Raw genomic sequence first — 27,577 nt, forward strand, 5'->3', positions numbered from 1 at the left:
TGATAATCGTTACATATATATATTGTTTCGATATCCTTAAGTTAGTAGTCTCATCTTACTTGTGTAGTTCATTATTAATACATTTAATAATATAATTAATTATCATTTAATAATGTTAAACATAGTGTGTTCATATCTTAATACAATACATATGTATTTATTTTAATTAAAATGCTGTTATAACGATAATCCTTATATATATCGTTTCGAGTTTCTTTAATCCAGTAGTTTTCATTTTTATTCATATACTCTTTGTTAATATACTTTGTGAGATACTTACTTATCATAATATCATGTTATATATATATATATATATATATATATATATATATATATATATATATATATATAGATTTTTTATAAGTTTTAACGTTCGTGAATCGCCGGACTACTGGGTGGTCAATTGTCTACATGAAACTCATTTCAATTAATCAAGTCTTAACAAGTTTGATTGCTTAACATGTTGGAAACATTTAATCATGCAAATATAGTTCTCATTTAATAGATAATCATGGAAAAGTTTGGGTCACTACAATTAATGATTATGGATTCAGCTTAACAATCAGAGAACAAGTCAGCTCCAGAGGACAATCGAAATTTTGATTATATTGAAAATATTCCGAGGGGGTCGAGTGTCGTTAATGACTTTAATGAACATCAATTTGTCAGCTTGACATCTCAAACCGATGAATTTGGAATAAACTTTGAGAAGGAGATTTTCTCAAATGGCAAAGAATATACTATGACTCCTCCTGATCTTAATGTTCCATTTCAAATTGCAGAGATTGTTCTTGAGCGTGATGCTTATTACCAACTTGATAAGGATGAAGAGAAGATGATTCTTCGTTCACTATTCATAGAACAACAAGCTTATAGAATCTATGGTGATTCTGATCTCGTCCTTTCTGCCTCAATGAGTGTTCTGGGTGCATGGAAATATCATAAGAAATCAGAATATCTCAAAGCTTATCTGAGTGTTCGCGACAAATTCAAATTGAAGAATGAAGAGAAACTTCAAGAACAGCGGAATTCAGAAATCAAGAGCATTCATAAGGTTTTGATGATTAACAAGGATGGAGTGAAGATGGCATTATTTCAAGTGACAAGAATGGATGATGAGGATTATCAGTTCTCAAAAGCAGATTTTTATAGATTAAAGATGGACGACATTATCTTCATCTACAATTACTTGATAGACTTGAATGAATCTGCAACAACTTATCATGCTACTGCAATGAAGGCAGTCTACAGATTTATTCTTGACTCAATGAGATGGATGTCTGTTCACGATTTTTAGATGGGATTGGAATCTGGACATAAAAAGATCGGAATCAAACCGCCAAATCAAGTGATTGAAGAGCTAAGATATATGTCCTTACTTGAAGTAAGTGAATGTCCTTATAGGTTTGCGTTTGTCAATTCTCACTATACAAAGGTCTTCATCAGAGTTTCAGATTTCAGAAGATACTCAGATGGAACGTTGATGTATGCTTTAAAATACTTAAGATGGAGACTGATCAATAATTTCTATTCAACTGCAGATAATGAGATTGTCAAATACATTCTCACGAGATTGAAGAGTCGTCTCAAAACAAGAGTGAACATAAGAAGATATGAGAGTCTATGTAACAACCCAAACCAAACCACGAACAAACCCGCTTAAAATGTCACAAAAAAAAATTTATTTCTCTGTTCAGCAAATGGCGCGGCGCGCCAAACTGGTCTGTCCAAAAAGTCTTTAAACGTGAAAAAGATTGGCCACTTCTCGACATATTTAGATGAAACACTTTTAACAACAAGTTCCAATATGTAAAACTAACACGATTCAAACATAAAATAAGTTTTACAAAGTAGGGCCCACATCGGCCATTTTACGAGTTTCATACAAAAGTTTGAGTTTTAACCACGTGAGTTTAATTTCCAAACGACACTACGAGCACAGTGCTTGGGGTTAAACTACCCAAGTCTCGGTCAAACTCCAAAAGCTAACTCAATCCAAAAAGCGTCCCCCAATCAACAAAGCGGGATCTCTAATTCAAAATAATGCCCTTACCCTTGTCCACGCCGGAGCCTATAAAAAGATAAACAACGAGAGGGTAAGCTAACGCTTAGTGAATGCAATAATTACACACAACCGTTAATTAACTTAGGTCCATTTTGACCCATTTGACCAATTTAAAGTCAACATACCCATTTCGGGTCATCCACTAATCAACTTAACACCCATTTACATATATATCGGTGTTCTAGCAATTCACTAACTACTTAAGGTTCATTAACAACAATTAATACTTGAAAAACCCTAGTTAGTCATCTTTGAGTCAACATAACCCAAATTCACCCACAACACCCAATTTACTAACAAAGTGGGTTTTAAGTTCACCATAAACCCTAACTCTAACCCTTACACAAAATTGAATCAAGAAATCAAGATTAGAGCATACCACTACCACCAAAACGTAGCTAGGAAGTAGATGAACAACTTCAGAACTTGAGCTTAAGCAAGAATCCTCCTTCTTCTTCTCCAAAATGAGTTTTCTCTCACTAGGTTATCACTCTCTCTCTAGAATTGAATGGATGTGGTTGAAGTAGATGGAAATGAAGTTAATGAGGCCCCAACAACTGGTTTAGGGCCTTAAAGTCGGACCCCATGTGATTTTACCAAATTAACCCCAAAATATCTAATTTTAAAAAGAGGGAATCTGTCACAGACCAGTGGCGCGGCGAGCCAAAAGGCCGCGCGGCGCGCCAAACGCCCAGACCAGATTCTGCCTTCTTTTTAAATTATGAAACGAACACCCACACTACAAAGATCATATTTACACATATGTACGGTGAAATATTTGGGTCTTACAACTCTCCCCCACTTATTCGGATTGCGTCCTCGCGATCCAAGCCGCATGACAAGAAGGAAGATAAACTAACACGAATTCTTCGGGCTTCCAAGTAAACTCGGAACCTTTACTACGACGCCATTGGACTTTAAAAGTCCTAACCTCCTTATGTCTCAACCTTTTGACCTTCTCATCGAGGATAGCAATCGGTTCCTCAATATACTCTAACTTATTGTTTAGTTCAATCTCGTCTAACGGCACCCACGAAGAATCATCCGCAAGACACTTACAGAGATGGGAAACATGAAATGTATTATGGATCCCCGCAAGCTCTTCGGGTAATTCCAAACGATAAGCAACTTCACCAACACGATCTAAAACTTTAAATGGCCCAATAAACCGAGGAGCTAACTTTCCCCAATTTTCAAAACTGGATAATCCCTTTCCATGGCGAAACCTTAAGCATCACCATGTCACCTTCTTGAAATTCGATAGTTCGTCTACGTTTATCGGCATACGACTTTTGTCTATCTTGAGCCTTCTTTAAATGATCCTGAACAATATAAATCTTGTTATTTGTCTCCAAAACCAAATCGGTACTCCCGATTTCTCCTTGACCCACTTCACCCCAACAAATTGGAGTTCGACACCTACGCCCATAAAGCATCTCATAAGGTGGCATCCCGATACTAGTGTGATAACTATTATCGTACGAGAATTCCACCAAAGGCAATTTCTCATCCCAACTACCACCGAAATCAATAATACACGCCCGTAACATATCCTCCAATGTTTGATTTGTACGTTCGGTTTGACCGTCCGTTTGAGGATGATACGCCGTGCTCAACTTCAATTGTGTACCCATATCTTAGTGAAACTTTTCCCAAAACCGAGATGTAAAACGAGTATCTCTATCCGAAACAATAGATATAGGAACCCCGTGTCTCGATACTACTTCCTTGACAAACAACTTAGTCAAGGCCTCTGACGATATTGCTTCTTTAATGGGAAGAAACAAAGCACTTTTTGTCAATCGATCAACTATTACCCAAATCGAATCAAATTGGGTTCTCGCCGTTTTAGGTAACTTTGTAATGAAATCCATGGTAATGTGCTCCCATTTCCACTTCAGAATTTCTAACGGTTGGAACTTACCATAAGGCTTTTGGTGTTCGGCTTTTACTTGCAAACACGTGACGCATTGCTCGACATACTTCACAACATCACGTTTCATGCCCGGTCACAAATAATCCTTCCTCAAATCATGATACATTTTCGTCGCGCCCGGATGAATGGAATACTTTGACTTATGTGCTTCATCAAGTAGCACCCACCGGTAATCCCCCATCTTAGGCACCCACACCCTTCCTTGAAAAGACAACAACCCACGCGAACCCATAGTAATGAATTCCGATTGCCCCACAATTCGTTTCGTATGCTTGTTGTGAACGTAAGCCTATATTTGAGTCACACCAAGTTTTTCAAGAAAATCGTTAGTAATAATCATACGTAACAATCCCAATCGTAAAGCCGGGTGATGACTCTTTCGACTTAACGCATCCGCGATCACATTTGCCTTGCCCGGATGATAAAGTATTTCACAATCATAATCTTTTACCACATCCATCCACCTACGTTGACGATAATTCAAATCTCGTTGATTAAAGAGATGTTTCAAGCTCTTATGATCCGAATAAATCGTACTCTTAACACCATACAAGTAATGGCGCCAAATTTTCAACGCATGCACAACCGCCACCAACTCAAGATCATGAGTCGGATATCTCGTCTCGTGTTCCTTTAATTGTCGCGAGGCATAAACGATGACTTTACCCCTTTGCATTAGAACACACCCGAGCCCATTTAACGAATCATCACAATAAACCGTCATGTCTTCCACTCCTTCCGGTAACACTAACACCGGAGCTTGACACAACTTCTCCTTTAACAATTGAAAAGCAATTTCTTGTTCGTTCTCCCAATTAAACCTCGCGTTCTTCCTTGTCAATTTAGTTAATGAAGAAGCGATCTTAGAAAAGTCTTGGATAAACCAACGATAATAACCGGCCAATCGAAGAAAACTTCGGACTTCCATAGGATTAGTCGGTTGTCTCCAACTCTTCACCGTCTCTATCTTCCTCGGATCTACTTGAATACCGTCTTTGTTCACAATGTGGCCAAGGAATTGAACCTCCCTTAGCCAAAATTCACATTTGGAGAACTTAGCATACAACTTCTCCTTTCTTAACGTCTTCAATACTTCGCGCAAATGACGTTCATGTTCGTTCATACTCTTCGAATAAACAAGTATATCTTCGATGAACACAATTACCGACTTGTCCAACATAGGTTGGCACACTCGGTTCATAAGGTCCATGAATGCCGCCAGTGCATTCTTAAGACCAAAAGGCATAACCACAAACTCAAAATGCCCATAATGCGTTCGAAAAGCCGTTTTCTCGATATCTTCCTCAAGGACCCGCATTTGGTGATAGCCGGACCGTAGGTCGATTTTAGAGAAATACGTTGCACCTTGGAGTTGGTCAAACAAATTGTCAATCCTAGGCAATGGATAGCGATTCTTGATCGTCACTTTATTCAACTCCCGGTAATCGATGCATATCCGCATACTACCATCCTTTTTTTTCACGAATAAAACCGGAGAGCCACATGGCGAAGCACTCAGTCGAATAAAACCCTTCTCAAGTAACTCGTGGGTTTGATTTAACAACTCTTGCATTTCCGTCGGCGCTAAACGATAAGGAGTTTTAGCAATGGGAATAGCTCCCGGAACCAACTCAATGCGAAATTCAACTTGTCTTTCCGCCGGAACACCCGGTAACTCGTCCGAAAAAACGTCTTCGAATTCACTAACCACCAGAATTTCACGAATGGGTGGTGGCTCATCACGAGTATCAACAACATGCGCAAGAAAAGCCATGCCACCACTAATAAGGAAACGACGTGCCTGTGCAAAAGAACATATTGGCACGAGTCATCTTCGCTTATCGCCATGAATAATCATCTCTCCCCCACTTGGGGTCTTCACACGAATAAATTTTTCATGGCATGCAATATCGGCTCTATTACGATCGAGCCAATCCATACCAACAACGATATCAAAATCGCCCAAAGTCATAGGAATGAGATCAATTTTAAAGTTTTCGACACCAAACACAACATCACAATTTTTACACACGTCAACCACTAGCACCGTCTTGCCGTCCGCTATTTCGACTTCTACCGGACGACTTAACTTAGCTAATGGTTTATTAAGTTTAGGCACAAATTTTGGTGACACGAACGACAAGTTAGCACCACTATCGAAAAGTATCCTTGCCGGATTAGAATTAACCATGAAAGTACCTGAGACAACTTCGTTCGATTGTTTGGCTTCATCATTGGTCATCAAATAATTGCGACCCCTAGCCGTACCTGCCGCCTTCTCTATCTGCTTAACATTATCATTGCGCAACTCGGGACACTCGGGCCTTTTGTGCCCTTCCTTACCACAATTGAAACAAGTGATTTTGGTTGCGGAGGATAAACTTGGACATTCACGAGCCATGTGGCCCTTTTGTCCACAATTGTAACATGAATAAGAAAAATCCCCGGAAGCACCTTTCTTGCCACTACTAGCATTACCGAAACCCTTTTTGTTCTTTTTGTTCGAAAAGTTCGAATGGTTCGAACCTTCACTCTTTCTCTTACCAAAAGTAAAGCCACTCTTCCTCAATACGAGCACCTCAAAACCCTTGGCCATATCAAATAACTCATCAAAAGTTTTCACCACCGTTACACTAATCTTATCTTGATAACAATCGTTCAACGTTCGGTAAAAGTCTTCCTTCAACATCTTATCATTCTCGACATACTCCGGGCAAAATTGGGTCTTGGACAAAAACACGGATTTGAGAGTGTTCAAATCCATCGACCCTTGCCTCAAGGAACGTAACTCGTCCTTAAGCCTAGTAAGATCGGCCGAAGTTCGGTATTCCTTGAAAAATTCAGACTTGAATTCATCCCACGTGAATTCCATGCATTGCTCTTCACCATAAACTTGGGGCTTTGCGTCCCACCACAGCTTAGCATCACCCCTCAACATACCACATCCGTACCTTGTCTTCTTATTGGAAGGACATTCACAAGTACGAAAGGCCCCCTCCATATCGGAGATCCAACGGGCACTCTTTAGAGGGTCTCGTTCACCTTCAAAGGTGGGAGGTTGAGAATCCTTGAAGTTCTTATAGAGAAAGTCCCATCTTCCCACATTATCTTCGTGACCTTGACTACATTGACTAATTGCTCGTCAATCGTATCTAGAAACATTTTCTTAACATCCTCAAGGAACTCCGCCTTTTGACGTTTAAAGATGGCCTCAACTTTGACCGTGAACTCAACGTCCTCACTCGTACTTCCATCATTGGTGTCGTGTCCATTTCTCATCTTCATTCTATAAAACGGAAAAGATTAAACACCGAAAAGAAGGGATGTAACACCTATGTATATACATATACACCACACTACTCCATCTTGCTCAACAATCATCGTACATCGCTTGTTTGACACGATTTGAACCCGTAATAATGGTAGCTAATCATTGTTATGCGAGCACATCGCATTAACTCACTAGTACCACGTCTATCTCGCTTGACGATTTCAAATACCACACAAAACAATAGCGCATGATTAGTTCACATAAACCTATGCACCAACCAAAACCCGATCCGACCCTAAGTCCTACAATTCTCGCATAACGCGCATACAAAAAGCCTAAGTCTAGGCGCCTATCTCAAGTCACCTAAATCCCATAGACCATGCTCTGATACCACTTGTAACAACCCAAACCAAACCACGAACAAACCCGCTTAAAATGTCACAAAAAAAATTATTTCTCTGTTCAGCAAATGGCGCGGCGCGCCATATGGCCGCGCGGCGCTCCAAACTGGTCTGTCCAAAAAGTCTTTAAATGTGAAAAAGATTGGCCACTTCCCGACATATTTAGATGAAACGCTTTTAACAACAAGTTCCAATATGTAAAACTAACACGATTCAAACATAAAATAAGTTTTACAAAGTAGGGCCCACATCGGCCGTTTTACGAGTTTTATACAAAAGTTTGAGTTTCGTCCACGTGAGTTTAATTTCCAAACAACACTACGAGCACGGTGTTTGGGGTTAAACTACCCAAGTCTTGGTCAAACTCCAAAAGCTAACTCAATCCAAAAAGCGTCCCCCAATCAACAAAGCTGGATCTCTAATTCAAAATAATGCCCTTACCCTTGTCCACGCTGGAGCCTATAAAAAGATAAACAACGAGAGGGTAAGCTAACGCTTAGTGAATGCAATAATTACACACAACCGTTAATTAACTTAGGTCCATTTTGACCCATTTGACCAATTTAAAGTCAACATACCCATTTCGGGTCATCCACTAATCCACTTAACACCCATTTACATATATATCGGTGTTCTAGTCATCTTTGAGTCAACATAACCCAAATTCACCCACAACACCCAATTTACTAGCAAAGTGGGTTTTAAGTTCACCATAAACCCTAACTCTAACCCTTACACAAAATTGAATCAAGAAATCAAGATTAGAGCATACCACTACCACCAAAATGTAGCTAGGAAGTAGATGAACAACTTTAGAACTTGAGCTTAAGCAAGAATCCTCCTTCTTCTTCTCCAAAATGAGTTTTCTCTCACTAGGTTATCACTCTCTCTCTAGAATTGAATGGATGAGGTTGAAGTAGATGGAAATGGAGTTAATGAGGCCCCAACAACTGGTTTAGGGCCTTAAAGTAGGACCCCATGTCATTTTACCAAATTACCCCCAAAATATCTAATTTTAAAAAGAGGGAACCTGTCACAGACCAGTGGCGCAACGCCCAGACCAGATTCTGCCTTCTTTTTAAATTATGAAACGAACACCCACACTTCAAAGATCATATTTACACATATGTACGGTGAAATATTTGGGTCTTACAGTCTCAAAGGATTCAAATCCAAAGTTCATTTCAGAGGAACAAAGTTCCTTTAAATATCTCAATAGGATTATATTGTAAATGTCACATTTAACACTAAGGGGGAGATTGTTAGGATCCCGAAGTTGTATAGTGTTAATGTGAAACATGCTTAAATGAAGGTTCCTTAGAAGAGGGATATATAAGGAACCTATGTAGTCCTAATTAGATAGCCATTGTATTGTAAATGAGTTCTAGAAGTTGTGGAATGTAAATCTTACCGATTCTCTCTCATACCGAGTCTCCTTCTTACTTACCGAATCTCATTCTAACTTGTTAAATCTTTTAATCTGAACATGATCTGACCTATCAATTATTGACCTAAATTGATTACGGTGAGGCACCCAAATAAGACCATATGAGCATCCATCTTTAATGCTTCACTATTTTCTGTTGAGAGTGCCGATGTCTGTAGTCAGAATCAGAACTTGCTCTAGATCTATATTTCCAAGTAACGAAATGTGATTCGTGTATAACCAGAAGAGCTAGCCATTTGTCAAATAAACCTTGCACACCCTTCACCACTTCTACCACATTAAACCACATCCACATCATCTTTACTACCACTCAAAAAAATCCAGAAAATAAGATTCCTTCTGAAAACCTGATGTTATAAATTTCTCAAGTATCACAGCAAAGGTCTTGTAGAAAGTTTACCGACAGAAAGTTTCTCGAGATAAAATCTTCAAAAGAAAAATAGATGAGTATTTTCAAAGTTTCGAGAAAAGGAGCAGAACTTATAAAGAGAAACGCCGAAGAAGAACTTGATCGCAAATTCCTATCACTCCAAAAGGAGAAAATTCAAAAGTGATTCTCAAAAATATCAGCACTCCTATCTATCTTTCACTTCCGAAATTCAAAATAAAAGTCTTTAAGAATACTATATTACCCCTTTTCTCACCCCTTAAAATAACTTCACCACCACTCCAAATTCCTTTAAATCCTTCCAAATTGACAAACGACCTAGAAGCTATGGTTATTACTAGTTTTCAAATTATTATCAAGGATTTGAGTCTTTATCAAGCCTATGATAATGGGTGCAACATGACTGACTATGTGCAAATTTGTGTGATTTGAGTGACCAGTGAAAGATAGCCTAAGTCATGTAACCTCCTCGCATGATTGCAGAGATAGTTTCAACCCCAACATAGATGACTCACCTTATCTTTTCGCTCTTATAATAAAAAGAAAACCTCTTAGACCAATAGAAAGGAAACTCCGAAAAAGTTTTCTTGAAGTAAAAATGAGAAGTTTGCTTGAGGATAAGCAAAGTCTAAGTGTGGGATATTTGATATCGGCTAAAAAATAACATTTTCACCCCGATATTGTGGCCCAAAAACAATAAATTTCAAAGCTTTATCACCAAAATACTCGCTTTGTTGATTAAAAGTGAAGATCAAGTGATCACGAAGACGGTGCAAAAAGAATCAAGAGAATTGGAGCTAAAACGAAGATTCAGGAGCGAAAACAGTGAAAGACAAGTTACGACCCATGAAATCAAGTTACGATCCAGCAAAACTGCAGACTAGGGCAGGCCATACGGCTTGCCACTATGGGAAACGGCCTTCCACCATCCGGGCACACAAAATGGCTTGCCCTGGCATATAGCCATGGCATACGGCCTGCCATACGGGCTGCTAACCGTATGCTAGGAAAATTTTGCCTATTTAAGCAGCATTTTGCATTCATTTTTACACACACTTCAATTCACTTCTCTCTCTCTCTCTCTCTCTCTCTCTATCTATCTATCTCTATCTCTCTCTCTCTCTACAATATTAATCATACTTTCAAGGTCTTCAACTCCGTGCGGGAAACCTAGTACCCGGAGAAGAATGCCGAAGATTGTATTAGGAGCGGCCTGGAGTTTAAAGTTGTCACTTTTGTATTCGAAACTCGTTTAATCTACTGGTACTTCTATCCTTTATCTTTATGTAATGTCTTTCATTATTATGATATGTGATATTGTTACCATGATTAGCGAGTAGTTATCTTTAATGTATGCTATGATGTAGTCAGTTATAATGCCAACATAATATTATGGTTTGTGTATATTATCGAAATGCTTTCCGATTATGCTTTAAACTTAATCACTTTTCTAACTAATAGAACGTACTTATCGGCTCTATTATTGGGAAGTCGAAAACCCCAATTCAGAGTACACTATCTGTGTTACCCCTTGGTAAGAGAAGCCTATCGGATACAACGTAAGTTTGACTGAGGCACACCGGTTATAGTAAGTCCACCAAGCCTTATATTCTGACTGAGGACTCTTTCATAGTGAAACATCTAACTAAACCCCTAGTACATTGTCGGTCCTAGACAATGGTAGTGTAGTCACCAAGCATATAAACTTCGTACGTGCACGCTGAAGCACAATGGTTGTTGTAATCTGTACCTATGCTAAGTAAGGCCATGGAACCCGTTTAGTGCTGATTAGTACTCTTCACCATAACGGGGTCTCAAGCATTGCACCCCACTTGAGGGATTCTTAGTTAATTAAGGAACTGTTTATTTAACCACATAAAGGATTGGACCATTAGGATAACCGAACATGTTCATGGAAGTCAAACTGACTTGTCCATGGTGTTCTTTATGGTTGAACTCTTTTTAAAGGGCCTAACTATATTTTTAAACCCAATCATTAACGAAAGCATCGAAACACATCACGTCTCTCAGATATGGTACACCTTGTATTTCATTATGCTTATGAAAGTTTAGACATTTATGGAATGTTAATACATCACCCAATCGGGTTGCTCAATTGGATTAGCCATTTGAACATGTATGCCTGTAGTCAGACTGCACGGGCGTCGGGGGTAAGGGACGTTGCTGTCTATTCAGAATCTTCAAGCCTAACGAATTAGCCAATGACACGTCTTATGACAGGGGCGTTAGGACCAGTGTAATGAATAAAAGGTCACTACCTATTCATGAGCCAATATTCCATAATCTTGGCAAAGTAACTGACGAAACCATAGTTTGCACTTGCTTTAACCTTATCTGAATTACAAATTTTATCGCATTTACATTATTTTATCTTATAAATTAGAAAACCCAAGATTAGGTAATAAACCACTGCTCCTTCACTTTAGGATTATCTTAACCTTTATTTATATGTTCGATTCTACTGATATCTTAAAAATACAACCCTACGTCATACTTCCCTTACTCACCATAATAAGGAGTAGTACGATTTAGGCCCCGTTAAATATAAATTTAAAACTATTGCTCTCACCTCTAGATAGTTGATTCTGACGCCTTGCGGCCTAACGAAACCGTATAAATAAAATCGTTCGTTTCGGTCATATCAGTAAATGACAAATCTTTAAACTGGGAGTGGGTATGGAGGAAGTCACCTTCAATGTTGACAAACTAATGAAACAATCTGTGGAAGAAGACCTTGGCATAAGAATTCCATGCAGGAATTTACAAATGAGCATTTGGAAGAAATTTTGGTTGTATACAGTCATGACCCTTTCTTAACCCATGTTGTTTCAAAAAGATGCGGTAGAGTAACTCCTGGTTTATACCCTGCCATTTCAGAGCCTTCTTCATCCTCGGGGCAATTAGTACTACCTCTCTCTATAAAGGAAATGACAAGCACAGAAACCAACAACAACAAGGGGGAATCATGTTGTTCTTTTAGGACAAGGTACCCTAATCCGCTTCTGAGACGATGCCTAAAGGAAGTAGATAGAATTTCCACTATACGCGAAAATTATCTAACATTTTGAGGAGTTAGATTCAGTTCTTATGAAGAAACCACTATTTTCCGAGAATAATACATTCAATCCCGAAAACACTAAAATGAATTTTCAACCAACTAAAGATGAAAAAATGGTTACTAGCATTAACAGACGGATCAAAACCATGGCCAGAAAAATCGAAAATTCAAAAAAACGTACGATTCGCTAGATAGAAAGGATATCGAACCAACTAAGCCTTTTGTCAAAGAACATCCTGAATTAGAAATTAAGGATTTACGGCACACTTATAATACGTTTACTTAGAAGATACGAAGAAGTTACCGTTCATCATCTTAAGAGAGTTAACTACACAAGAGAAAGTCTCGCTTATTGAATCGAAGTCACAAAAAAAGACAATTGCATGGAAAATCTTTGACATTGGAGGTATTAGTCCATATTATTACACCCATAAGATTTTAATGGAAAATGGCTTTAAGCCTTCGGTTCAACTATAGAGAGGAGTAAATCCAAAGATTCAAGAAGCACTGAAGAAAGTGGTTATCAATCTCTTAGATGCAGGTCTTATCTACCTATCTCAAATTCACCATGGGTAAACCAGTTCAAGTCGTTCTAAAGAAGGTGGAATCACGGTTATCAAGAACAAGAACAATGAATTGATGCCAACACATTCTGTCATGGGTAAGAGAGTATGCATTGTTTATCGAATACATAATGATGCAACTCCCAAAGATCATTTCCCATTTTCATTTATTGATCAAATGCTAGAGAGACTATCAAGAAATGAATTTTATTCTCTCTTCGATGGATTCTAAGGATATTTCCAGATTTCTAGATCCTAAAGACCAAGAAAAAACTGCGTTCACATACCCATACGGAACATTTGCGTACCGTCGCATGCCTTTTGGAGTTATGCTACCCACCAGCAACCTTTCAACTGTGCATAGTAGCTATATTTAATGATATGAATGAAAAAGTATGGAAAATGAGACAACCGGCACTCAAATGGTAATAAAAGATACAATTTTATTAATATTACAACATCTATGTATCGTACATTGTACGTGAAGTGTTATATGGTTATAAGCTAGTTTGAAAGGTGACTAGAAAATAAAAATCATAATGTCTCTGGGTATCATCTGGTCTTACGATTCCTCTTCACGATCCATATAAGGGTGTCCTCATATATACACGCATATGCATAAGCCTAACGGCTTAGTGATTTTGTGTACAAAATATCACACACAATATGAACATATAATGAGATCAGAATTATATGAAAGTGATGATGAGTGCGTGATATACATCTTTTACCCTCTAAATTTATACATGATTCAAACACTACAAATAAGCACACACAACTAACAAGCACTTAGAACCCGATTATTATAGCACCTCAATGTAAGTATTCTTATCAAGTTCGTCCCAAGAGAGCGGTGTAAGTCGAGTATTTGAAACTATCAATTGTCCTAGGGTTTGTTTGATTTGGGGGGGGGGGGGGGTTTCGATTGATATTAATTAACAACTAAAACTTGCACAATTAAACAAACTTAAACTAAACAAGTATACTAGTAGCAAGAAACAAGTAGCAAATTAACTAAGATGTGTTCACTTATCTAATCCTCTCTATGCTTGGCTTGCCTCGTTTTGCCTATTTTGCTATCTCATTAGTTATTGAACTATTAAATGTTTAGCATCACTTTTAAACCTCAAATCAAATAACACTCTGCGAATTCACATAAGCATTGTATCCTAAGATCGAGTTAAGCTTGATTTGGTCATTGAGATTGAGCTTGGGTTGAAATCACTTAAAACCCCCAACTATCGAAATCACTTAAGATAATCGGCACTACTATGTTGACTAAAGGCTAATTGAAAACCAACCTAGATCAAGAACACAATCACTTGCAATTCCTAAGCTACTTGTCTAGATCACCTAAGGTGTTGAAGCACATATGTAACATCCCGCCTTTTTCCGTTTATTCTTCCGTTATACTATTTTAAACTCCGTTATATGTTTATAATATCTCCCGTTAATACGCGTTTTAAATTATCTCGTTTAGGTAATTCACGCACCCGAATGAAACTTGAGGGACTAGTTTCAACAGAGTGCCAAAGAGGTGACTAGCTTTTGACTAGTCAACCCCACCTCCCTTTTCTTTTTCATTTCATTTCTCTTTTCTTTCACTACTTTCCATTTTTCTCTCAATTCTTCAAACAAAGAATTCATCATCTAAATTCGTTCAAGCAAGCATCAATCAAAACAAATTACATATTTGGAATCCTTGCAACTTCCTCTTCGATTCCATACCGACTTCATCAAGTTTGGGTAACTTTCTAAAATCACTAGATTTTGTGTTCTTGATATTTTGAACTTATAAAGTTGTTAATTTGTGTCTATGGCTCAAGTCTAACATGAATATATGATTTATATGCTCGATTTCGTTATTTGAAGTAACTAGCTTGAGTATGAACTTTAGGGTGTTTGATTTGGTGATTTGGTTGTTTGAATGTTGTTAAATGTCATAAATGCATGTATTAAATGTGTTCCTAGTATCACTAGCTTCAATTTGATGTGTAGGTTATTTTAGAAAACTTCATAAACTTGATTATTGATTTTGGTAGATTTGGGTTAGGGTTTGGTGAACTTGAAATGGACTTTTGATGCTTTGAATGACATGAAATGTTATTTGTAAGTGTTAGGTTGTATTGTATGCTTGATCACCTTCGAAACGGCATATCATTCATGTAAATTGGTTGCCGAATCATCGAATTTCATTTATGAACTTGAATGCATTTAATGAGGAGCTTTGAATGTGATTTTGGTTGTTGGAAAAGTAAATGTGATTGATGAAATGTGTTTAGTTGTTTTCCTTGTCAAAATACCTTTCCGATGATATAAGATACATGCTTTGGTTGTTTGCGGGTCATAAATGGTGATTGTTTGAAGTTAGGATCGTGCATTAAACTTAAAAACTGCCAGAATTCTCTGCACAGGTAATGGCGCGGCGCGCCATATACCCGCGCGGCGCGCCAAAGTGGGCTGTCCAATTTTGTCAATTTTCGAATAATGTTTGCCATGCTACAGACCTCCGATTCACATGTAACTTATTCTAACATGCTCATATATGATTAAAAACCTCAGAAAAATAGTTCGGGAACCGACCCGAACGTGTTGACTTTTTCATTGACTTTGACCGACCAAAGTTTGACTTTTTGTCAAACTTAACCAAATGTTTGTGCAATCGTTCTAACATGCTTCTATACTTGTATCTTGCATGAAACGTGACAATTTGACTCACATGCTTTTGTAATCGAGTTGTAACGAGCCATAGGACTAATTGAACATCTTTGACCAATCGTGACTATCGTTATTGATACAACCTATTTGTTTAGGTCAAGACTAGCATTGTTCTTTGCACACGTTACTTGTCGAAGTACTTATTTGCTCTTGCGCTCAAGGTGAGATCATAGTCCCACCTTTTACTCTTTTGAACTTACTTTTGGGATGAGAAAACATAAACGTTTCTTTTAACTAAGTGAACACAAGTACATGAAAACAAACATTCTACATACGAGTTTAGAACGAAAATCCTCAATTAGGTTATCATTAGTTACACTTGACGGTGTAAGCGATAACTTATGTTATATGGCCATATGGGTTTGACAAACCCTCATTCGGACGGTTCGCTACCGTTATTCGGATGAAATATATTTTCGGGAAACGGTGTATGTTCTAACACCATTGTGATGGGGTACTAAGGAAGGAAACGTTAAGTTTTGATAATTGGGTGCTCGTGAATATTAACTTTAGAATGTATTACTATTTATCAATGATGCAAATCTTGTGGTTCGACTTACTTTTACTCACTTACTTACTTAAACCTATGATTTCACCAACGTTTTTCGTTGACAGATTTCTATGTTTTTCTCAGGTCCTTGATCATTAGGTGATACATGCTTCCGCACATTCTTTTTGATACTTGCTTTGGATGTCGAGTATACTTGCATATTGTGGAGCGTCTTTTGACTACTTTAAACTGTGTCGCACGTGTCTCATTTGTACTTTAAACATCGTTATGTACTAGTTATGGAAACTACTTTTGTAAACTTTGAAACATCCACACTTATGAAATGAATGCGACATATTTTCGGTCAAACTTTGTCTTAAAGACTTATGACCATGTAATGGGGCCTACGTAGACGGCGCCGTCAAACATGATTTGGTCGGGTCACTACAGATTTTATCAGAGCATTGGTTGTAGGGATTTAGAGTTCATTGGTGTCGACCCCAAGTCATAGGGTACATTGGTGAGTCTAGACTACAACCGGCATATAGACTTGAAGTAGGAATTACTTGACTACTTGTGCATTATACTCGAACTCTTCTATCATATCTAGTTCTTATTCAATATTAATCTCACGTTACTTGATTTAATTGACGCGCCACCTTGACTATATGAAATAGTGTCGAATGCACATATGAATTAGGGTAATATAATTTCCGAGATTATAATACGGTGATTCATATGAACATTCCGACATTATGACATAAAGAATTTAAGGCGAGTCAAGGAAAATTTTCTCTCTACCTTTATTCCATATCACGGTTAGTATTATTTAGAATACTAACCAACGGTATTCTTTTATTTTGAAGGAACAATGCCTCCTCATCGCGTGCCACGCCATGAGACTCCCGAACAATCTCTACAATGAATGATAGCCACCGCCGTAGAGGCGGCCATGACCGATCACTCCACCAATAACAATAACAACAACAACAACCAAGGGGCCGGTAACTCTAGCGAAGGGTGCTCCTACAAAGCTTTTATGGGGTGCAAACCTCACACTTATGATGGAATCGGGGGACCGGTTACTCTCACTCGATGGTTCGAATAAACAGCGGCCGTCTTTAGCATAAGCGGTTGTCGGGACCAAGATAAGGTCAAGTACTCCTCTCACACTTTCGCCGGTGTCGCCCTCATTTGGTGGAACACCTATGTTCAATCGGTGGGTACCGATGAAGCTCATGCCCTCTCTTGGGCTGATTTAAGGGAAAAGATGATTGTTGAATATTTCCCTCGCGAAGAAACTCGAAAGCTCGAACAAGAGCTAAGAACTTTGAAGGCGGCCGGAAATGATCTCAAGGCCTACAATCAATGATTTGCCGAGCTATCCTTGATGTGTCCCAACCTCGTGAACCCCGAATCTCAAAGGGTTGAACTCTATATGGATGGTCTTCCAAAGAGCATCAAACAAGGTGTGATGTCCTCCAAACCCGCTAACCACCAAGCCGCTTTGAACATGGCCCGCCAATTGATTGAAACGGTTGATGAAATCGTAGTGCTGGCTCCTTAGGTCGAGGAGAAAACGGGAGACAATAAAAGAAAATGGGAAGCCACTCCATCAAGCAACTACAACAACAACACCTTCACCAAAAAGCCTTTCACCAACGACGGCAAGAAAGGTTATGCCGGAACTCAACCTTTTTGCAACAAATGTCACAAGCACCACTCGGGTGAATGCGGCAAGCTAATTTGTCACCGATGCCAAGGAGTTGGTCATAAGGCCAACAATTGCACAAGTGTTGCCCCCGTCGCTCGAAAGGGGCCCAATCCTCCAAAAACGGTCACTTGTTATGAATGTGGCCAAACGGGCCATTATAGAAATGCATGCACAAAGAAGAAAGATAACCCCAATAAACGCGGCCGAGCTTTCAACATCAACACCGAGGAAGCCCGAGATGAAAATGAATTAGTCACGGGTACGTTTCTTCTCGACAACACTTATGTTACTTGTTTATTCGATTCGGGTGTCGATAAATGCTTTGTATCTAAGACTTTGATTCATTCTTTTAGCACTCCACCAGTCCCACTAGATACCACTTATACCATTGAAGTGGCCAACGGGAAACTATTAAGCGCCGACACATATTACCGGGGGTGTACGTTAAACATTTTGGGTAATGAATTTGAAATTGACTTGATACCCATGGAACTAGGGAGTTTTGATGTAATAATTGGTATGAATTGGATGGTCAAAAATAAATCTCACATTCTTTGCGATCTTCACGCAATCCGAATTCCTATCGAGAATGGTGAACCATTGATTGTCTATGGCGACAAGAATTGCATCGGACTCCATCTCGTTTCATGCCTTAAAGTTAGAAAACTACTCCGTAAGGGTTGTTTTGCGATCCTTGCTCACGAATTGCCGGGTCTTCCACCTCATCGACCTGTTGAATTCCAAATCGATCTTATTCCGGGAGCCGCACCTGTAGCACGTGCACCATATAGACTCGCTCCATCCGAAATGCAAGAATTGCAAAGTCAAATCCAAGAACTACTTGATCGTGGTTTTATCCAACCTTGCCATTCACCTTGGGGCGCTCCGATTTTGTTTGTTAAAAAGAAAGACAGATCCCTACGAATGTGCATTGATTATCGAGAACTAAACAAATTGACGGTTAAGAACCGATATCCTCTTCCTCGCATCGATGACCTCTTTGATCAATTACAAGGGTCTTGTGTATATTCGAAAATCGATCTCCGTTCGGGTTATCATCAATTAAGAGTTAAGGGGGAAGATGTCTCCAAAACCGCTTTCCGAACTCATTACGGTAGTTATGAATTCCTTGTCATGCCATTTGGTCTAACTAACGCACCGGCGGTGTTCATGGATCTTATGAACCGCGTGTGCAAACCGTATCTTGACAAATTCGTTATCGTGTTCATCGATGATATTTTGGTTTACTCTAAAAGCGAAGCAGAACACGAACGACATCTCCGACTTGTGCTTGAACTATTGAGACAAGAACGACTCTATGCCAAATTCTCCAAGTGTGAATTTTGGTTGAAGGAAGTTCAATTTCTTGGTCATGTTGTAAGTGATCAAGGTATTAAAGTCGATCCATCAAAAATCGAAGCCATTAGTAAATGGGAGACTCCTACTACTCCTACTCACATTCGTCAATTTTTGGGTTTCGCCGGATACTACCGTAGATTCATCAAGGATTTCTCTTTGGTTGCTCGTCCTCTAACAGTGTTAACTCACAAGGGAAAGAAATTCATTTTGGCGACCGAACAAGAATCTACATTTCAAATCTTGAAAACAAAGCTAACCACCGCTCCTATCTTGTCACTTCCCGAAGGCAATGACGATTTTGTTGTATATTGCGATGCCTCGAAACATGGTTTTGGGTGTGTATTGATGCAACGAAAGAAAGTCATTGCTTATGCTTCTCGACAACTCAAAATTCATGAACGAAACTACACGACACATGATCTCAAACTCGGAGCCGTTGTCTTTGCACTTAAAATGTGGAGACACTATCTTTATGGAACCAAGAGTACTATTTTCACCGATCACAAAAGCCTCCAACACATCTTTGATCAAAAGTAACTAAACATGAGACAACGAAGGTGGATTGAAACATTAAACGATTATGATTGTGAGCTTCGTTACCATCCCGAAAAGGCAAATGTAGTAGCCGATGCCTTAAGTCGAAAAGAAAGAGCGGTGCCTCTTCGTGTACGAGCTTTAAACATCACCATCCATACCAACCTTAATAGCCAAATTCGGGTAGCCCAAGATGAGGCTCTCAAGGATGAAAACGTTTCACACGAGCTCTTGAACATTCTCGTCTCTCGATTCGAAGTTAGGGAGACCGGACTTCGATATTTCGCCGAAAGGATTTGGGTGCCTAGATATGGGGACCTACGAAGTATTATTTTAGATGAAGCTCATAAGTCACGATACTCGATTCACCCCGGTGCCAATAAGATGTACCACGACCTTAAACAACAATATTCGTGGCCGAACATCAAAAGGGACGTAGCTACTTATGTGTCCAAGTGTTTGAAATGTTCCAAAGTTAAAGCCGAACAACAAAGACTGTCCGGACTACTTCAACAACCCGAGATCCCGCAATGGAAATGGGAAAGGATAATGATGGATTTTATCACCAAACTACCAAAAACGACGGGCGGTTATGATACCATTTGGGTTATTGTTGACCGTCTCACCAAATCTGCACACTTCCTTGCCATGAAAGAAACGGACAAAATGGAGAAACTTGCGCAACTTTACATCAAGGAGATCGTAGCCCGACACGGTGTACCTTTATCGATTATCTCCGACCGAGATGGCCGTTTTGTTTCTAGATTTTGGCGTACCTTGCAGGAAGCATTGGGAACGCGTTTAGACATGAGCACCACATATCATCCTCAAACCGATAGACAAAGCGAACGCACAATTCAAACCTTGGAGGACATGTTACGAGCTTGCGTGGTTGATATTGGAAAAGCTTGGGACAAGCACTTACCTCTCGCCGATTTCTCTTACAACAATAGCTATCACGCGAGTATTAAAGACGCACCTTTTGAAGCGCTATATGGCCGAAAATGTCGTTCACCTCTTTGTTGGGCCGAGGTAGGCGACGTGCAAATCACCAAACCCGAACTCATTCACGAAACCACCGAGAAGATCGTACAAATCCGAGATAGGCTTCGGACGGCCCGGAGTCTTCAAAAGTGCTACACCGACAAAAGATGCAACGACCTCGAATTTCAAGTCGGTGACCGAGTAATGTTAAAAGTCGCGCCTTGGAAAGGTGTAATCCGTTTTGGGAAATGCGGGAAGCTAAATCCGCGGTATATTGGTCCTTTCGAAATCTTAGAGCGTATTGGAACCGTTGCTTATCGTCTAGATCTTCCGCCTCAATTGAACTCCGTTCATCCTACCTTCCATGTATCTAACTTGAAAAAGTGTCTTGCCGAACCCAATATCGTCATCCCTCTCGAGGAACTTACTATTGATGACAAACTTCATTTTGTGGAGGAACCGGTTGAAATTGTGGACACCTCCGTCAAGACATTGAAACAAAGCCGAATTCCTATTGTTAAAGTCCGTTGGAACGCCAAAAGGGGACCCGAGTTTACATGGGAAAGGCAAGACCAAATGCAAAAGAAATACCCTCACTTGTTCGTGACGAAATTTCTTTTAAGGAGTAGGTAATGTAACATCCCGCCTTTTTCCGTTTATTCTTCCGTTATACTATTTTAAACTCTGTTATATGTTTATAACATCTCCCGTTAATACGCGTTTTAAATTATCTCGTTTAGGTAATTCACGCACCGTAATGAAACTCGAGGGACTAGTTTCGACAAAGTGCCAAAGAGGTGACTAGCTTTTGACTAGTCAACCCCACCTCCATTTTCTTTTTCATTTCATTTCTCTTTTCTTTCACTACTTTCCATTTTTCTCTCAATTCTTCAAACAAAGAATTCATCATCTAAATTCGTTCAAGCAAGCATCAATCAAAACAAATTACATATTTGGAATCCTTGCAACTTCCTCTTCGATTCCATACCGACTTCATCAAGTTTGGGTAACTTTCTAAAATCACTAGATTTTGTGTTCTTGATATTTTGAACTTATAAAGTTGTTAATTAGTGTCTATGGCTCAAGTCTAACATGAATATATGATTTATATGCTCGATTTCGTTATTTGAAGTAACTAGCTTGAGTATGAACTTTGGGGTGTTTGATTTGGTGATTTGGTTGTTTGAATGTTGTGAAATGTCATAAATGCATGTATTAAATGTGTTTCTAGTATCACTAGCTTCAATTTGATGTGTAGGTTGTTTTAGAAAACTTCATAAACTTGATTATTGATTTTGGTGGATTTGGGTTAGGGTTTGGTGAACTTGAAATGGACTTTTGATGCTTTGAATGACATGAAATGTTATTTGTAAGTGTTAGGTTGTATTGTATGCTTGATCACCTTCGAAACGGCATATCATTCATGTAAATTGGTTGCCGAATCATCGAATTTCATTTATGAACTTGAATGCATTTAATGAGGAGCTTTGAATGTGATTTTGGTTGTTGGAATAGTAAATGTGATTGATGAAATGTGCTTAGTTGTTTTCCTTGTCAAAATACCTTTCCGATGATATAAGATACATGCTTTGGTTGTTTACGGGTCATAAATGGTGATTGTTTGAAGTTAGGTTCGTGCATAAAACTTAAAAACTGCCAGAATTCTCTGCACAGGTAATGGCGCGGCGCGCCAAAGTGGGCTGTCCAATTTTGTCGATTTTCGAATAATGTTTGCCATGCTACGGACCTCCGATTCACATGTAACTTGTTCTAACATGCTCATATATGATTAAAAACCTCAGAAAAATAGTTCGGGACCCGACCCGAACGTGTTGACTTTTTCGTTGACTTTGACCGACCAAAGTTTGACTTTTTGTCAAACTTAACCAAATGTTTGTGCAATCGTTCTAACATGCTTATATACTTGTATCTTGCATGAAACGTGACAATTTGACTCACATGCTTTTGTAATCGAGTCGTAACGAGCCATAGGACTAATTGAACATCTTTGACCAATCGTGACTATCGTTATTGATACAACCTATTTGTTTAGGTCAAGACTAGCATTGTTCTTTGCACACGTTACTTGTCGAAGTACTTATTTGCTCTTGCGCTCAAGGTGAGATCATAGTCCCACCTTTTACTCTTTTGAACTTACTTTTGGGATGAGAAAACATAAACGTTTCTTTTAACTAAGTGAACACAAGTACATGAAAACAAACATTCTACATACGAGTTTAGAACGAAAATCCTCAATTAGGTTATCATTAGTTACACTTGACGGTGTAAGCGAGAACTTATGTTATATGGCCATATGGGTTAGATAAACCCTCATTCGGACGGTTCGCTACCGTTATTCGGATGAAATATATTTTCGAAAAACGGTGTATGTTCTAACACCATTGTGATGGGGTACTAAGGAAGGAAACGTTAAGCTTTAATAATTGGGTGCTCGTGAATATTAACTTTAGAATGTATTACTATTTATCAATGATGCAAATCTTGTGGTTCGACTTACTTTTACTCACTTACTTACTTAAACCTATGATTTCACTAACGTTTTTGGTTGACAGATTTCTATGTTTTTCTCAGGTCCTTGATCATTAGGTGATACATGCTTCCGCACATTCTTTTTGATACTTGCTTAGGATGTCGAGTATACTTGCATATTGTGGAGCGTCCTTTGTTTACTTTAAACTGTGTCGCACGTGTCTCATTTGTACTTTAAACATCGTTATGTACTAGTTATGGAAACTACTTTTGTAAACTTTGAAACATCCACACTTATGAAATGAATGCGACATATTTTCGGTCAAACTTTGTCTTAAAGACTTATGACCATGTAATGGGACCTACGTAGATGGCGCCATCAAACATGATTTGGTCGGGTCGCTACAACATATTGATTCACTTCTCAAATCACTAAGAGAGCTACTCAACATATGTAATCAAAGTCAAGCATAAAACAAACTCATGGCAATGGATCTTTAGTTAACTCAACAACAATATTCAATTGATTTGGGGCAAACACTAGCATTAGAGATTCATATATAAGCAAACACAAGAGATTTAGCCAATGTTGGCTAAAATCAAACTAATAATAAGCATAGAAATGTAAACAATCATCATCTTCAAACTATTACAAGTAATTAATGCAAAGTATGTAATGTCAAGTGAAAATTACAACCCAAAAATATAAAGAAGATGAAGATCTAAGCTAAACAATGATGGATATTGAGCTAGCTTCCTTGAATCCACCCTTAAACACCAATGGATGATGAAATTAGGGTTTTGTATATGAAATTCGGACGTAAAGATGCATATGAAAAATAACCAAATCTCGTTCCTTTTATAGCGCTGAAAATCTGGGTTGAAACAGCGACAGGAGCGCCACTTTTAGCTCAGGAGCGGTGCTTTTGGCTTTAATGAAGAGCGGCGCTTTTGATCAAGAACACCACTTTTGGCTCAAATCAGGGGCGACACCTTTGTTGAAGGGGCGATGCTTTTGGCTGAACAGGAGTGGTGCTTTTGGCTGTAGGAATGGCACTTTTGCTCACTGATGAAGAATGGAGCTGAAATGTGCATAAGAACGTCGCTTTTGAAGTTGGTGCGGCTCTTTTTCTCCACGGGAGCGGCGCTCCTAGTTGAGGAGCGGCGCTTTTGAAGCTGATTGAAGCGACCCATCCATATTACTATAAACGCGGTACGTTATTCATTGGTCCCATAGCGAGGTATTTGACCTCTATATGATACGTTTTAGAAAATATTGCATTCGTTTCTAAAAAAAACACACCATTATTATACATAATGCATGCTTTAAACAAGTGGGCGATTATTTAAGAAATATTCCCCAAAATACATCGGTTTCCAAATACTACACACGTGATATAACAGTCGAATATATTACATGACAAAGGTTTTATTGAATGCAACACTTTATTTAAACCAAAGTATGAGACTCCATGCACAGCTTGCTCAGATAATGCAACAGCGGAAGACTTTCTTAAGGACCTGAGAATAAACATGCTTAAACAGTCAACATAAAGGTTGGTGAGATATATAGGTTTAGCATCGATATAAATATAGACCACAAGATTTCATAGTTATAAATATATGTACACTCGCAAGTGTACAAAAGTATTCTATAAGTTGTTGATCGCTTCGGTAACCATACTTAACCATTAATGTGGGATATTCCCTTTATTATGAAATCTCCCTACACTATACCAAGTGTAGTAAAAATGAAGTACTATGCAACCGTTTACGATACTAGAGCGACTAGCCCGGTTGGGGTTGTCAAACCCGATAGATCTATCAATAGAATTCACGTATACATGTTCTTACAACATGTTAATATTAGTTACCAAGCTATTAGGGAAGATATGCAAAGTGGTACAACTCAACGTAGAATATATTTTAAGTACTTGTGTCTATGGCGTAAAACATAAAATGCATGTATTCTCATCCCAAAATATTTGTAGAGTTTAAAATTTTGACTATATACTCACGGTAGTAAAAATATGTTAATAATAAGTTTTCAGCTTATTAAAAATATGGCCGTCGTCCTTGGATTCAGAACCTATCACAATAATAATGATTCAGATAATAATACGACATGTGAATAAAATAAAACAAGTTCATAGAATACTTATATATTAATTTTTAACATTTTTATGTTAGTAGTCCTTTGTTAGTAGTCCAAAATAGTCCGAAATGTCCAACAGTCCAGTAATCGGTATATATATAATCTTAGAATTACCCCACGACGTATTGTATACGTATTGTCTTTGCATCAACCCAGAGACGTATTGTATACGTATTGTCTTAGAATTTATCAAAATGTATTGTATACTTATTATCTTAGAATTTATCAAAACGTATTGTATATTATTGTCATGGAATGTACCAAGATTATTATATATATATATATATACAATCTCAGAATTAACTAAGATTATAATATTTTGTTATACTAATGATAACATGTCCAAATATATATAGGATATAATAAAAGTTAGCAAGGATATGGTTAATATAGTTTTTACAATATAAATTTCGTCCATACAACGTTAATTTTAGCAGATTTTGTTTTGCTCGCCAAATATTCATTACAACTCCGTTTAAAGTGAATCAAATTGCTATGTATTCCTTAAGAAGTTAATTTTTTCAAAAACAATTCAAAAAGTTCAGCCCATGTATTAATATTAAGAGTTTTACCATCTTTTTGTGCCGGTGGACAGATTTGGAAGAATCCCGGCACCCACCCAATATATGATTTTTGATAAAATACTTCCACTTTGTCTAAAATCATGAAAAAAATACTGGAAGTCTTATTTACATATATTAATATATTTCCAAAGTCTTAGCCTCGAACTCAAAGTCTAAGATAGGTTTTTAATTCCCAACCCAAAACAGCCCGCTTTTTACCGAATGGAGATTAAACGATATATGTTAAGTTTCAAGGTGTTCTTCATATGTACAAGTTATAAGTTCTTATATTAACTTAATATAAAATCATAATATATATATAAATAAGTGTTATTAGAGTTAAGTTAGAAAGATTAGATTAGTTCTTCAAACAAGTTTAGAATCAACTAAACTATGTTCTAGTTTATAAACTCTTATATAGATAGCTATAAACATATGAATTGAACAAGAGTTGAAGTAGAGTTTTTACCTCAAGTTTAGAATGTAAAGTTACTGGAAAGAAGTAGTAGAACAATACTTGAGAGAGTTCTTGCAAGTGTGTGAAAATTGGAAGTAAAATTTGGAAAATGAATGTGTAAAAATGAGTTAGAAATGGTGCTTATTTATAGGCTTGAAAATTTGGTTTTTAGTGAAAATATCTAAGATAAGTTAAAATGTATTAAGTCATGGATGACATATTAAATTGATTAGGTCATGAATGACATATTACACAAATAATTGCAGATTTCTATTGGTATATACCAATAGTAAATACTTCTAGATGCTGTGTATAATACGGGTAAAAATACCGTACGAATGCGAGTAGAATTCTTGATGAAATTGAATGAAAATACGAGTATAGCTATCCTTTATATGTATTGGTATATTATAAAGTGTATTTAATACTTGTAAGGATGTATTTACACTCGTAATGCTTTATATGTAAATACATTTTAACATAAGTTAATTACGTCATTTAAATAGTAATATATATATTGTTCAAAAACTCTTTAAATTAGTAGTATGAAAATATATATATAATACTTTGTTAATATACTTAATGAGATATTTAATTATCATATTTTCAAGTTAAATATATATAAATCCATATATATACACAATAATTAAACAATTAAACAATTAAATCAAGTTATGACGTTCGTGAATCGTCGGAATAAAAGGGTGACCTAAAGCTTGTGTAAAACTCTTTTCGGAGATTTAAGATTTATTAAAATTCATTGCTTATCAAGTCAGAATTATATAAAGATTAAGTTTAAATTTGGTCGGAAATTTTCGGGTCGTCACAGTACCTACCCGTTAAAGAAATTTCGTCCCGAAATTTGATCGAGGTCGTCATGGCTAACAATAAGAATGTTATTATGACGAATATAAGTTGATTCATAGGGTTTTATCATGATTGAGAAATATGGATAAAATAATT

Source organism: Rutidosis leptorrhynchoides, chromosome 8, assembly GCF_046630445.1.
Source record: "Rutidosis leptorrhynchoides isolate AG116_Rl617_1_P2 chromosome 8, CSIRO_AGI_Rlap_v1, whole genome shotgun sequence".
Lineage (NCBI taxonomy): Eukaryota > Viridiplantae > Streptophyta > Magnoliopsida > Asterales > Asteraceae > Rutidosis > Rutidosis leptorrhynchoides.